The 6,061-nt window shown below is 45.4% G+C and overlaps 1 pseudogene; it reads left to right on the top strand.

The window, feature by feature from the left end:
• The first annotated feature begins 1,062 nt into the window (after nt 1-1,062).
• Nucleotides 1,063-1,162, top strand: LOC118003830 (annotated as a pseudogene).
• The last annotated feature ends 4,899 nt before the right edge of the window (nt 1,163-6,061 follow it).

Genomic DNA, 6,061 nt, shown 5'->3' with positions numbered 1-6,061 from the left:
GGAGTTTTCCTAAAAGATCAGCTTCAAAATGTGTGTGTGTGTGTGTGTGTGTGGGGGGTGTTCCTCTGGGGTTAATAAAATAATAAAATGTCTTCCTGATAGTGAGAAATTTGGCAACTACTGATCTAGTTTAAGATGTCTTGGCCTTCTGCAGGGCCAGCAGAGGGCGCTGGAATTAAATTATTCCCTCTTGAGCCATTCTTGTTTCAAGGGCACAAGGAACAAAGGAGAGGAAGACCAGGACCAGGACAGAGGAGGAGGGCCTCTGCAGATGGGAGAGTGACCACCCGGGGATGGCAAGTCGTCTTCCTGGGAGAGCTTTTCAGCAATAGGAAACGTAACACGCAACAAGGAAAGAACAGTATTTTGGTGGCAGTTCTGTTTTTGCTATGGTCTGTATTTGCCCACAATTGTTCAGAAACAGACCATCCCCAGTGTCTGTCCATTTAGGGCATAGCTCAGTGGATAAGCCCACCTCTGACCTCCTGAAGTGTCATTGTCATCAAAGGGAGCAGAGGTCCGAACATGTTAAAACAGTGAAGTTATCTTGGCATTTCTGGTCTTCATTCCTCCCCCTCTCCTTACTCTTCTTCCAAGGGTGACCCTGGCAGAATTATTGCAGGCATTACTGAGTAGGAAAGGGAGGTTCTTTTTGGTTGGGGCTTATAAATCTCCCACTACTTCCTGCCCACAACGTAGAAGGAAGGTGCAGCCTGCTCTCCCATCCTGAAGGAGGCTCTGCCTCGAACAGTGCGGTCAGGGTAGTCTGGACTCCATCGTTCCGTTTCCTCTAAGTGACTGGTTATCTCTTTCTGGAGGAACTAGCATGGGTCATCTCATTCACTGCTTTTTATAACTCCACATTCTACTGATTACTATTCTACACATTCACACTGAATTTTATTTGGGCAGTTAACCTGCTTAATTATAAGAATTCTCGTACTCATCATTTCTTCACATTTTAGATGTTCCTACAGTGTTCAAATTTGTTTACTCCAGCAGGATACTTGACTTTCAAACTGATTATATTTATTTGAACTTCTAAAAGTGTGACTTTTGGGCTTGCTTTGGCAGCAGATATACTAAAACTGGAAGGTTACAGAGATTAGCGTGGCCCCTGTGCAAGGATGATATGCAGATTCATGAAGTGTTCCATATTTTTATGAGATACGCCGCCACTGGGGAGGCAATGTCCTGGGTCCAAAGTCGGTGGCTTGCACTGCCAAGTTGGAAAAAGCGAAGGCTGAAGAACTGGCCACCAAACTGGGCTAAGTGGGAGCTGTTGAATTTTCTGTACATAAAAGTAATAAAAAGTTCTCTTTCCGCCAGTGTCCAAAAAAAAAAAAAATGTGACTTTTTAAAATAAGTACTCTGTAATTGGAATTGTAACCCTCGAGTTCTGAGTCCGCATAAGAGAACCAGAGTGGGCAAGCCCCTTGGAGGTAGTCCCTAACCGCGTCTATGGCATCCCTAACCATAGAGATCTTCCTTACATGTGAATACTTCCAATGATGGCGTGGGGGAGGGTGCTGTAACTCACAGGGAAGAATTTCTGGTCATGTGATGTTAAATAGAAATCTGTTTCTTTGACTTGTCCAACAATTCATCATAGATGCAAGTTCTCCATTGTCTAAATATTTGAAAACCACTATCCAATTTTCCCTCTAATTTTCTCTTTCTTGAAGACTCAACATCTCAAGATCTTAAATAATGTCTCATATGGCACGAAGTTTTTTTCTCTCCTTTGTCATCATGATCGAAACCTGGTGATAAAGGTTTGCTTTTTACGGTGAGATATTTGTTGAGCTCAGGGAAGATTTTGTGGATTTTTTCTGTCACGCAGAGGGGTGTGCACGGTGACTTTGCTGACATCACTCCTGATACCAAATGTAGGGGGTTTTCCCACACCACTTCTCCGGTTCTTTGACACCAACTGGGTGTCCAACAATTCAATCCAATTTTGAAACTCTCCAAAATTAGCACAGACCTCACAGATCAAGGGCTCAGCCCCACAAGACTGCCCACCTCAAACATAGGCTCCAAATGGGGTGCCCAGACTACTCACCCTTCTGTCTGGCTGACAACAAATTTGGGGGTTCTCGTGACTGCCCCCCAGGTTTGCTAATTTGCTATAATGACTCATAGAACTCAGGAACATACTTTACTTAGTGTTTGACAGTTTATTATGAAGGATACAACTGGAGAACAGCCAAATGGAAGAGATACACAGGGCAAAATATGGGGGTGGAAAGGTGCTGAGCTTCCAAGCCCTCTCTGGGCACGCCCACCTCCCAGCATATTAATGTGTTGACCAACCCCGAAGCTCTCTGAATCTCTGTTTAAGGGTTGTTATAACCCATTCTCCAGCTTCCCACAGCTCCCCAGAGATTGGGGTGGGCTGGGGCTGGGGCTGAAAGTTCCTGTGCTCTAATCACTGTGTTTGGGCTTTCTAATGACCAGTCCCCATTCTGAAACTATCTACGGGCCTTAACCCTGAGTCACTGCATTGGTATGAACTCAGGTGTAATGAAAAGGGGCTCATTGTAAATGACAAAAGACACTCCTCTATCACTCAGGAAATTCCAAGGGTTTAGGAGCTCTGTGTCAAGAACCAGGGACAAATACCCAATATATTTTTTATTACACTACAGCAAGGTAGCCTGTAATCTTGACATTAAGGTATCCCTTTGAAAATGAAATTAGGAAAGCCAAACATGCAGTGAATCAGATTGGTTCCCAACCTTTAACGAATAATCTGAGAATGTGTGATGGGTATTTTCCAAGCACTTGAGCTCAAAAAATGTTAACCTGGGTTTGGTCCCTGGAATATATGTCAATAATTGCTGGCCTAAACCTGTAACCTTATCAATGTATATGACTGGATTGAAAAAACCCCAAAAGACCCTTGCTTTTAAAGAATGAATATAGTTATCCTATGAGACAAAAAGCATATATGTGTGTATGGCCGAGTTTGTTCAGCACAGGTATGGGAGAGAAAAAACCCTGGATCTGAAATGAGCATTTGAATTATCCTAGAGGTGTTCTCCATTGTGGAGCAGGGATGACTCATCAGACCTCTGTATGGTTGGATGAAATCTTTCTCATGAGTCTCCATTTCACTGTGGTCTGCTTCCATGCTTCCCAAGCAAGGCACTGATTGTGAGCCCATTGTTTAGGTTCCTTGATTCTAAGAAAAATGCACCACAGACAGATGTGGATCATTTGGCCCCTGGAGAGGGATAGGTCAAATTGGTGAGTTAATATATTTTCATTTTCCTTCATATGTAGAAAAATGATGGTTTGCATGTCAGCCACACGCCTGGCTTCAGTAACTACTTATGGACTGCTGCCTCCTGAGTCTATCATGTCTGGCTAGCCCCCTCTTTATAGAGACAGCACAGTGCCCAACGCACCATCGCTAAATCACACACGCAACTTAAACTCAACCTGCCCCAAGGGGAACTCCACAAAAACGTTTCTCCACCCATCTCTTGGGATGTCTCTGTTTCAGGGGATTATACCATGTGGTTGCCCAAGCCAGAGCGTGAGAGGCACCCTACGCCTCTGTCACATCCTGCTTCCCCTTTTGGAATTAACTGCCAGGTGCTGCTCATTGCATCTCATCTTCTTTTCTCCAATCTGCCTCCTTCTTTGTGGAATCACAGCCTTAGCTCCGGCCTCATCTAGCTCCCAGACTCAGGCGGGTCTCTCTGCTCCATTTTGCCCCATGCTGCCAGGGTAACACTGCTAAAGTGAGAAATTAGTGAATGTCAATGTTAGGCTTAAACTTCTTCAGTAGCTTCCAGGATTCCAGACTGTCAGCTTAGCCCCAGGGCCCTCCACGATTGGATGCTTATCTCACCTCAAGATCCTCCCCAGAGGACATCCTCTGTTCGGTCATTTTGATATTTCCCTGAATGCATCATGCAGTTTTGTACCTTGGTCACCTAATATGGATTGTTTCCTCTGCCTGCCTGGTGTTGTGTTAGTCTTACCTTCTGAGCTAACTCCTCCCTTGCTGCGTTAACACCATCAGTTGTCTTTCTCCAGAAAGCTTCTCTGCAGCCTCCCTTTGATCCACCTTCCTCAACTTTGAGACCCCTGATTTCCCCTTCAGTGACATTAGGGGATTATCTATGCCATATCCAGTGCCATAAGGTGCTGTGATCTTGGTTACGCATCTTACACCCAAGATCTCTTGGGGGGGGGGGCAGGGATCTAGCATGGTTAATTGAAATATGCAATGATTTATCCTTAGACCCTGAGGAAAGAATGAATGCTGAGGAACCAAAGTTACAGAGAGACCAATTTTTGGTTATTTTTAAGAATTTTGTTTCTAACAAACAGAGCTCTCTTCAAATTAAACCAGCTGTTTCTGAGATGGGGTGCTTCTGGTTATGGGGGAAGTTAGGTAAAGGCTGGATTGAAGCCCGTGGTGCTGTTCCTGGGAGACTCAGCATCAGATGAGGACTGGACCGTGTGGTTGTCATAGTGCTGGCCACCAATGTTCCCTTCTCCCGTCAGGCACACAGAGAATCGCGCTTCCTGCCCTCTCCGAAGTCAGGCACCAATGTGTGATTGGTTTTGGCCAAATAAACATGAGCAGAAGTGATGTGGGTCACCTCCAAGCCAATTCCCACTGCTTTAGTCACCACAGAAGCAATATCGAGGTATCGCTTCTGTTAGCTCAAGGCCCTGCGTGAACCCAGGGAGCAGGGCCCCTCTGCGGACCTGTGTTAGGCACATCGTGGGAGTGAGAAATCAATTTTGTTGCGCTAGGCCACAGGGGAACACTGCGGAGAGGGAGGCGAAGACAGATTGTAGGTTCTCGCCGTTGGGTCTTGGCCCAGGCCTGTGGGTTGATAAGGAAATTTTGCTGTCTCAGGAAATTTATGGTCAGAGATCTCTTTGTGAACTTGAGACCACCAGACCATATTCAGCAAGGCGCCAGACAAAGGCCATCAACCAGAGGTGGATGAAGGTGCAGGTTCCAGCCTGGCCAAGTTGATTGGGCCTTCCCTGCTGCTGTGGAGCTAGTGAGAAAGGGATTGTGTTCTTTACAGACTAAATCCTTCTCCCCACCCTCACTTGCCACCTTTCCTTATACTAGTTTTACTGCCTCAGGTAGAAGGTTTCAGGATATATGTCAGTTTCTGGAAGTGCCGGTGATCCAGGTGGGTCAACTTCCAAGTGGGACTTGAAAACTAGTGTCAAGAGCCAGTGGGGGGAGGCCAGAGAATTCCGTTCTTGCTGCAGATGCCAAGTGTGTGTGACTTTGGGCCAGTCACTTAGGCTGGCTAAAGCTTGGCTTCCTTATAAACAAAGATTAGAAAAGCATCCCTTCTCCGGGGGCGCCTGGGTGGCTCAGTTGGTTAAGCGACTGCCTTCGGCTCGCGTCATGATCCTGGAGTCCTGGGATCGAGTCCCACATGGGGGGAGGTGTCCCTGCTCAGCGGGGAGTCTGCCTCTCCCTCTGACCCTCCCCCCTCTCGTGCTCTCTCTCTTTCATTCTCTCTCTCAAATAAATAAATAAAATCTTTAAAAAAAAAGAAAAAGAAAAAGAAAAGCATCCCTTCTGCCTCATGGGAATGTTATGGCAATCAGGAGATAATGTGCCTGGAAGTGCTTTGTAAATTGAAAATCAGTAATCAGGTATTGGAGACTTTCACTTTTGTTCTTCCATTAATATTCTCAGCTTCTGTTTGCTTTGCCTGCCTTTCCTTCTTTCAAAGGCCCGAGCTGATTTTTAGATACAAAGTAAAGAGAGCATCGGTGAGCTGTTTCAGTTAACAGTGCTTTCACGCACATAGTCCCACCCCATCTGCCCCGTTACCGATCTCCCAGGAGAAATTTCCCTCCTTGCTTGGATAACCCAAATGTCACAAGACACACATATTTCTTAAAACATTTTCAGCTGCTTACATTTTAAAAATTTATATTACATCCCCCTAAGTCAGTACATCATGTTTAATAAAATGTCATGAAGGAGAAGTCTGGAGTTAACATTCAGAATGTAATTGGTAGATCACCAGAATTCCGTGTGTAGATATTTGGAGTAGCC

Source organism: Mirounga leonina, unplaced genomic scaffold, assembly GCF_011800145.1.
Source record: "Mirounga leonina isolate KUSES-001 unplaced genomic scaffold, KU_Mleo_1.0 Mir_91, whole genome shotgun sequence".
Classification (NCBI taxonomy): domain Eukaryota; kingdom Metazoa; phylum Chordata; class Mammalia; order Carnivora; family Phocidae; genus Mirounga; species Mirounga leonina.
Note: the sequence above shows the minus strand (reverse complement) of the source record. Positions and strands in the feature narration are given on the sequence as shown.